This window comes from Pseudophryne corroboree, unplaced genomic scaffold (genome assembly GCF_028390025.1).
Source record: "Pseudophryne corroboree isolate aPseCor3 unplaced genomic scaffold, aPseCor3.hap2 scaffold_227, whole genome shotgun sequence".
NCBI classification, from domain to species: Eukaryota; Metazoa; Chordata; class Amphibia; order Anura; family Myobatrachidae; genus Pseudophryne; species Pseudophryne corroboree.
In genome coordinates, this window is record NW_026968921.1 from 982270 (window position 1) to 989619 (window position 7350).

Below are 7350 nucleotides of genomic sequence, written 5' to 3' on the forward strand. Positions count from 1 at the left end.
CCTCCTATTAGTGCTTCATCTACACGTTATAGCCCTGAATTTTCCAATGCCTATCTCTTTGCAAAAGAGAGATATCGGCAAGGAAAAGCTGTATTGTACCTTTGCATTTTTCTCCCAAACGAAGGACACTAGAATGAAAATTTTAAAGCCTCCTGTTAGTGCTTAATCTACACGTTATAGCCCTGAATTTTCCAATGCCTATCTCTTTGCAAAAAAGAGATATCGGCAAGGAAAAGCTGTATTGTACCTTTGCATTTTTCTCCCAAACGAAAGACACTAGAATGAAAATTTTAAAGCCTCCTGTTAGTGCTTCATCTACACGTTATAGCGCTGCATTTTCCAATGCCTATCTCTTTGCAAAAGAGAGATATCGGCAAGGAAATGCTGTATTGTACCTTTGCATTTTTCTCCCAAACGAAAGACACTAGAATGAAAATTTTAAAGCCTCCTGTTAGTGCTTCATCTACACGTTATAGCCCTGCATTTTCCAATGCCTATCTCTTTGCAAAAGAGAGATATCGGCAAGGAAAAGCTGCATTGTACTTTTGCATTTTTCTCCCAAACGAAAGACACTAGAATGAAAATTTTAAAGCCTCCTGTTAGTGCTTAATCTACACGTTATAGCCCTGAATTTTCCAATGCCTATCTCTTTGCAAAAGAGAGATATCGGCAAGGAAATGCTGTATTGTACCTTTGCATTTTTCTCCCAAACGAAAGACACTAGAATGAAAATTTTAAAGCCTCCTGTTAGTGCTTCATCTACACGTTATAGCCCTGAATTTTCCAATGCCTATCTCTTTGCAAAAGAGAGATATCGGCAAGGAAAAGCTGTATTGTACCTTTGCCTTTTTCTCCCAAACGAAGGACACTAGAATGAAAATTTTAAAGCCTCCTATTAGTGCTTCATCTACACGTTATAGCCCTGAATTTTCCAATGCCTAGCTCTTTGCAAAAGAGAGATATTGGCAAGGAAAAGCTGTATTGTACCTTTGCATTTTTCTCCCAAACGAAAGACACTAGAATGAAAATTTTAAAGCCTCCTGTTAGTGCTTCATCTACACGTTATAGCCCTGAATTTTCCAATGCCTATCTCTTTGCCAAAGAGAGATATCGGCAAGGAAAAGCTGTATTGTACCTTTGCATTTTTCTCCCAAACGAAAGACACTAGAATGAAAATTTTAAAGCCTCCTGTTAGTGCTTCATCTACACGTTATAGCCCTGAATTTTCCAATGCCTATCTCTTTGCAAAAGAGAGATATCGGCAAGGAAAAGCTGTATTGTACCTTTGCATTTTTCTCCCAAACGAAGGACACTAGAATGAAAATTTAAAAGCCTCCTGTTAGTGCTTCATCTACACGGTATAGCCCTGAATTTTCCAATGCCTAGCTCTTTGCAAAAGAGAGATATCGGCAAGGAAAAGCTGTATTGTACCTTTGCATTTTTCTCCCAAACGAAGGACACTAGAATGAAAATTTTAAAGCCTCCTGTTAGTGCTTCATCTACACGTTATAGCCCTGAATTTTCCAATGCCTAGCTCTTTGCAAAAGAGAGATATCGGCAAGGAAAAGCTGTATTGTACCTTTGCATTTTTCTCCCAAACGAAAGACACTAGAATGAAAATTTTAAAGCCTCCTGTTAGTGCTTCATCTACACGTTATAGCCCTGCATTTTCCAATGCCTATCTCTTTGCAAAAGAGAGATATTGGCAAGGAAAAGCTGTATTGTACCTTTGCATTTTTCTCCCAAACGAAAGACACTAGAATGAAAATTTTAAAGCCTACTGTTAGTGCTTCATCTACACGTTATAGCTCTGAATTTTCCAATGCCTAGCTCTTTGCAAAAGAGAGATATCGGCAAGGAAAAGCTGTATTGTACCTTTGCATTTTTCTCCCAAACGAAAGACACTAGAATGAAAATTTTAAAGCCTCCTGTTAGTGCTTCATCTACACGTTATAGCCCTGAATTTTCCAATGCCTATCTCTTTGCAAAAGAGAGATATCGGCAAGGAAAAGCTGTATTGTACCTTTGCATTTTTCTCCCAAACGAAGGACACTAGAATGAAAATTTTAAAGCCTCCTATTAGTGCTTCATCTACACGTTATAGCCCTGAATTTTCCAATGCCTATCTCTTTGCAAAAGAGAGATATCGGCAAGGAAATGCTGTATTGTACCTTTGCATTTTTCTCCCAAACGAAAGACACTAGAATGAAAATTTTAAAGCCTCCTGTTAGTGCTTCATCTACACGTTATAGCCCTGCATTTTCCAATGCCTATCTCTTTGCAAAAGAGAGATATCGGCAAGGAAAAGCTGCATTGTACTTTTGCATTTTTCTCCCAAACGAAAGACACTAGAATGAAAATTTTAAAGCCTCCTGTTAGTGCTTCATCTACACGTTATAGCCCTGAATTTTCCAATGCCTATCTCTTTGCAAAAGAGAGATATCGGCAAGGAAAAGCTGTATTGTACCTTTGCCTTTTTCTCCCAAACGAAGGACACTAGAATGAAAATTTTAAAGCCTCCTATTAGTGCTTCATCTACACGTTATAGCCCTGAATTTTCCAATGCCTATCTCTTTGCAAAAGAGAGATATCGGCAAGGAAAAGCTGTATTGTACCTTTGCATTTTTCTCCCAAACGAAGGACACTAGAATGAAAATTTTAAAGCCTCCTGTTAGTGCTTAATCTACACGTTATAGCCCTGAATTTTCCAATGCCTATCTCTTTGCAAAAGAGAGATATCGGCAAGGAAATGCTGTATTGTACCTTTGCATTTTTCTCCCAAACGAAAGACACTAGAATGAAAATTTTAAAGCCTCCTGTTAGTGCTTCATCTACACGTTATAGCCCTGCATTTTCCAATGCCTATCTCTTTGCAAAAGAGAGATATCGGCAAGGAAAAGCTGCATTGTACTTTTGCATTTTTCTCCCAAACGAAAGACACTAGAATGAAAATTTTAAAGCCTCCTGTTAGTGCTTCATCTACACGTTATAGCCCAGAATTTTCCAATGCCTATCTCTTTGCAAAATAGAGATATCGGCAAGGAAAAGCTGTATTGTACCTTTGCATTTTTCTACCAAACGAAGGACACTAGAATGAAAATTTTAAAGCCTCCTATTAGTGCTTCATCTACACGTTATAGCCCTGAATTTTCCAATGCCTATCTCTTTGCAAAAGAGAGATATCGGCAAGGAAAAGCTGTATTGTACCTTTGCATTTTTCTCCCAAACGAAAGACACTAGAATGAAAATTGTAAAGCCTCCTGTTAGTGCTTCATCTACACGTTATAGCCCTGAATTTTCCAATGCCTATCTCTTTGTTATCATGCTGTTAACTGGGTTCAGATCACAAGTTGTACGGTGTGATTGGTGTGGCTGGTATGAGTCTTACCCGGGATTCAAAATCCTTCCTTATTGTGTACGCTCGTCCGGGCACAGTATCCTAACTGAGGCTTGGAGGAGGGTCATAGGGGGAGGAGCCAGTGCACACCAGCTAGTCCTAAAGCTTTTACTTTGTGCCCAGTCTCCTGCAGAGCCGCTATTCCCCATGGTCCTTTCGGAGTCCCCAGCATCCACTACGGACTATGAGAAATAGAATTATCGGTAAGTAAATTCTTATTTTCTGGACTGTGTCCAGGATCATCCTTAGGAATAGAAGACGTGTCTTCGGGATCAGCTGCGATTTTGGAATATTAAGAATCCAACCGTGCTGCCGCAACACTACCTGAGATAGTGCTACCCCGACTACCAACTGTTCCCTGGATCTTGCCCTTATCCGGAGATCGTCCAAGTAAGGGATAATTAAAACTCCCTTCCTTCGAAGGAGTATCATCATTTCGGCCATTACTTTGGTAAAGACCCGGGGTGCCGTGGACAAACCAAACGGCAGCGTCTGAAACTGATAGTGACAGTTCTGTACCACAAACCTGAGGTACCCTTGGTGAGAAGGGTAATTTGGGACATGGAGATAAGCATCCTTGATGTCCAGAGACACCATATAATCCCCTTCTTCCCGGTTTGCCATCACCGCTCTGAGTGACTCCATCTTGAATTTGAACCTTTGTATGTAAGTGTTCAAGGATTTCAGATTTAAATTAGGTCTCACCGAGCCGTCCGGCTTCGGTACCACAAACAGCGTGGAATAATACCCCTTTCCCTGTTGTAGGAGGGGTACCTTGATTATCACCTGCTGGGAATACAGCTTGTGAATGGCTTCCCATACCGCCTCCCTGTCGGAGGGAGACGTCGGTAAAGCAGACTTTAGGAAAACGGCGAAGGGGAGACGTCTCGAATTCCAATTTGTACCCCTGAGATACCACCTGAAGGATCCAGGGGTCCACCTGTGAGTGAGCCCACTGCACGCTGAAATTTATGAGACGGGCCCACACCATTTCTGTTCCTGGGAACTGGCTGTTTGCTGCAGCCTTTTTCCTCTCCCTCTGCCTCGGGGCAGAAATGAGGAGCCTTTTGCCCGCTTGCCCTTATGGGGCCCAAAGGACTGCGCCTGATAATACGGCGTCTTCTTATGTTGAGAGGCTACCTGGGGTAAAAATGTGGATTTCCCAGCTGTTGCCGTGGCCACCAGGTCTGTTAGACCTACCCCAAATAACTCCTCCCTTTTATAAGGCGATACTTCCATATGCCTTTTGGAATCAGCATCACCTGACCACTGTCTTGTCCATAACCCTCTTCTGGCAGAAATGGACAGCGCACTTACTCTTGATGCCAGTCGGCAAATATCCCTCTGTGCATCACGCATATATAGAAAGCATCTTTTAAATGCTCTATAGTCAGTAATATACTGTCCCTATCTAGGGTATCAATATTGTCAGTCAGGGAATCCGACCAAGCCACCCCAGCACTGCACATCCAGGCTGAGGCGATTGCTGGTCGCAGTATCACACCCGTGTGAGTGTATATACATTTTAGGATATTTTACTGCTTTCTGTCAGCAGGTTCCTTAAGGGCGGCCGTATCCGGGGACGGTAGTGCCACCTGTTTAGACAAGCGTGTGAGCGCTTTATTCACCCTAGGGGGTGTTTCCCAATGTGCCCTATCCTCTGGCGGGAAGGGGTATGATGCTAATAACTTTTTAGGAATTAACAGTTTTTATCGGGGGAAACCCACGCATCATCACACACTTCATTTAATTCCTCAGATGCAGGAAAAACTACAGGCAGTTTTTTCTCACCCAACATAATACCCTTTTTAGTGGTACTGGTATTATCAGAAATGTGTAAAAACATTTTCCATAGCCTCAATCATGTAACGTGTGGCCCTACTGGAAGTCACATTCGTCTCTTAATCGTCGACACTGGAATCAGTATCCGTGTCGGCGTCTGTATCTGCCATCTGCGGTAACGGGCGTTTTAGAGCCCCTGATGGCTTTTGAGACACCTGGACAGGCACAGGCTGAGTAGCCGGCTGTCTCATGTCATCAATCTTTTGTAAAGAGCTGACACTGTCACGTAATTCCTTCCATAAGCTCAGCCACTCAGGTGTCGACTCCCTAGGGGGTGACAACTCCATTACAGGCAATTGCTCCGCCTCCACACCATTTTCCTCCTCATACATGTCGACACAATCGTACCGACACACAGCACACACACAGTGAATGCTCTGATAGAGGACAGGACCCCACTAGCCCTTTGGGGAGACAGAGGGAGAGTATGCCAGCACACACCAGAGCGCTAATAATATATATACAGGGATAACCTTATATAAGTGTTTTTCCCCTTATAGCTGCTGTATTGTTATACTACGCCTAATTAGTGCCCCCCTCTCTTTTTTAACCCCTTTCTGTAGTGTAGTAACTGCAGGGGAGAGCCAGGGAGCTTCCCTCCAACGGAGCTGTGAGAGAAAATGGCGCCAGTGTGCTGAGGAGATAGGCTCCGCCCCCTTCTCGGCGGCCTTTTCTCCCGTTTTTCTGTGGAATCTGGCAGGGGTTAAAATTCATCCATATAGCCCTGGGGGCTATATGTGATGTATTTTCGCCAGCCAAGGTGTTTCTATTGCTGCTCAGGGCGCCCCCCCCCTAGCGCCCTGCACCCTCAGTGACCGAAGTGTGAAGTGTGTTGAGGAGCAATGGCGCACAGCTGCAGTGCTGTGCGCTACCTTGGTGAAGACAGGATGTCTTCTGCCGCCGATTTTCCGGACCTCTTCTTGCTTCTGGCTCTGTAAGGGGGCCGGCGGCGCGGCTCTGGGACCGAGCTCCGAGGCTGGGCCTGTGTTCGGTCCCTCTGGAGCTAATGGTGTCCAGTAGCCTAAGAAGCCCAATCCACTCTGCACGCAGGTGAGTTCGCTTCTTCTCCCCTTAGTCCCTCGATGCAGTGAGCCTGTTGCCAGCAGGTCTCACTGAAAATAAAAAACCTAAAACTAAACTTTCACTAAGAAGCTCAGGAGAGCCCCTAGTGTGCACCCTTCTCGGCCGGGCACAAAAATCTAACTGAGGCTTGGAGGATTGTCATAGGGGGAGGAGCCAGTGCACACCAGGTAGTCCTAAAGCTTTACTTTTGTGCCCAGTCTCCAGCGGAGCCGCTAATCCCCATGGTCCTTACGGAGTTCCCAGCATCCACTAGGACGTCAGAGAAACACTGATAGAGTACATTATATTTATGAATTAATTGCTTCCAGATTCTGCAGCAGCATCATCAGCACCACCAGTGTTACTCACAGTCACTTCACACTGACTGCTGCACAACACATCACTTAATTTCCGGGCCGCCCGCCACCTGGTGAAGAGACATGGGAGATGAAGGACCAGCAGTGCCACGTTGAGCGGAAGTATTGTGAATTAGTTACCCACACACTCCTTGTGACACCTGCTCCCCGTCTGCCCTCCCACCCGCCGCCTGCCGTCCGGAACCCGCACTGACAAGTAAGTCTCAGCAGAATGTGTCTGCCAGCAGCTCCCAGTCCCTCCTAGAGGAACACTGCCAGTGGTGTGGCGGCCCGCGGCACACTAGGACTGAGAGACCGCAGCAGGAGGAAAGCACAGGTGGGCGGGAGGAGAGCATGGGCGGACATCACCATGTCACATTGCAAGGTGACGCCAGTCCCCCCAGTGAGGCCGCCGACGAATGCACTCAGCATAGTATTAGCAGCAGGCAGAGGGGGGTCGGGTGCAGCGGTGGTGGGAGGTACGGAAATGAGCTGCAGGCTAGGCTCCACCGATCACACACTCAGCGATCACTGTGCTACAGCAAGCGTGGCGTGCAGCGGTGCTGGACATGAGGGAGTGCCTGTGCGCACCAGGCACCCCCTGTACGCACGCCTATGCGCTACCACCACCCATATGCCACACTACATCACTATGCTACAGCCCTCCCATATGCTGCACTTCATAATTACACT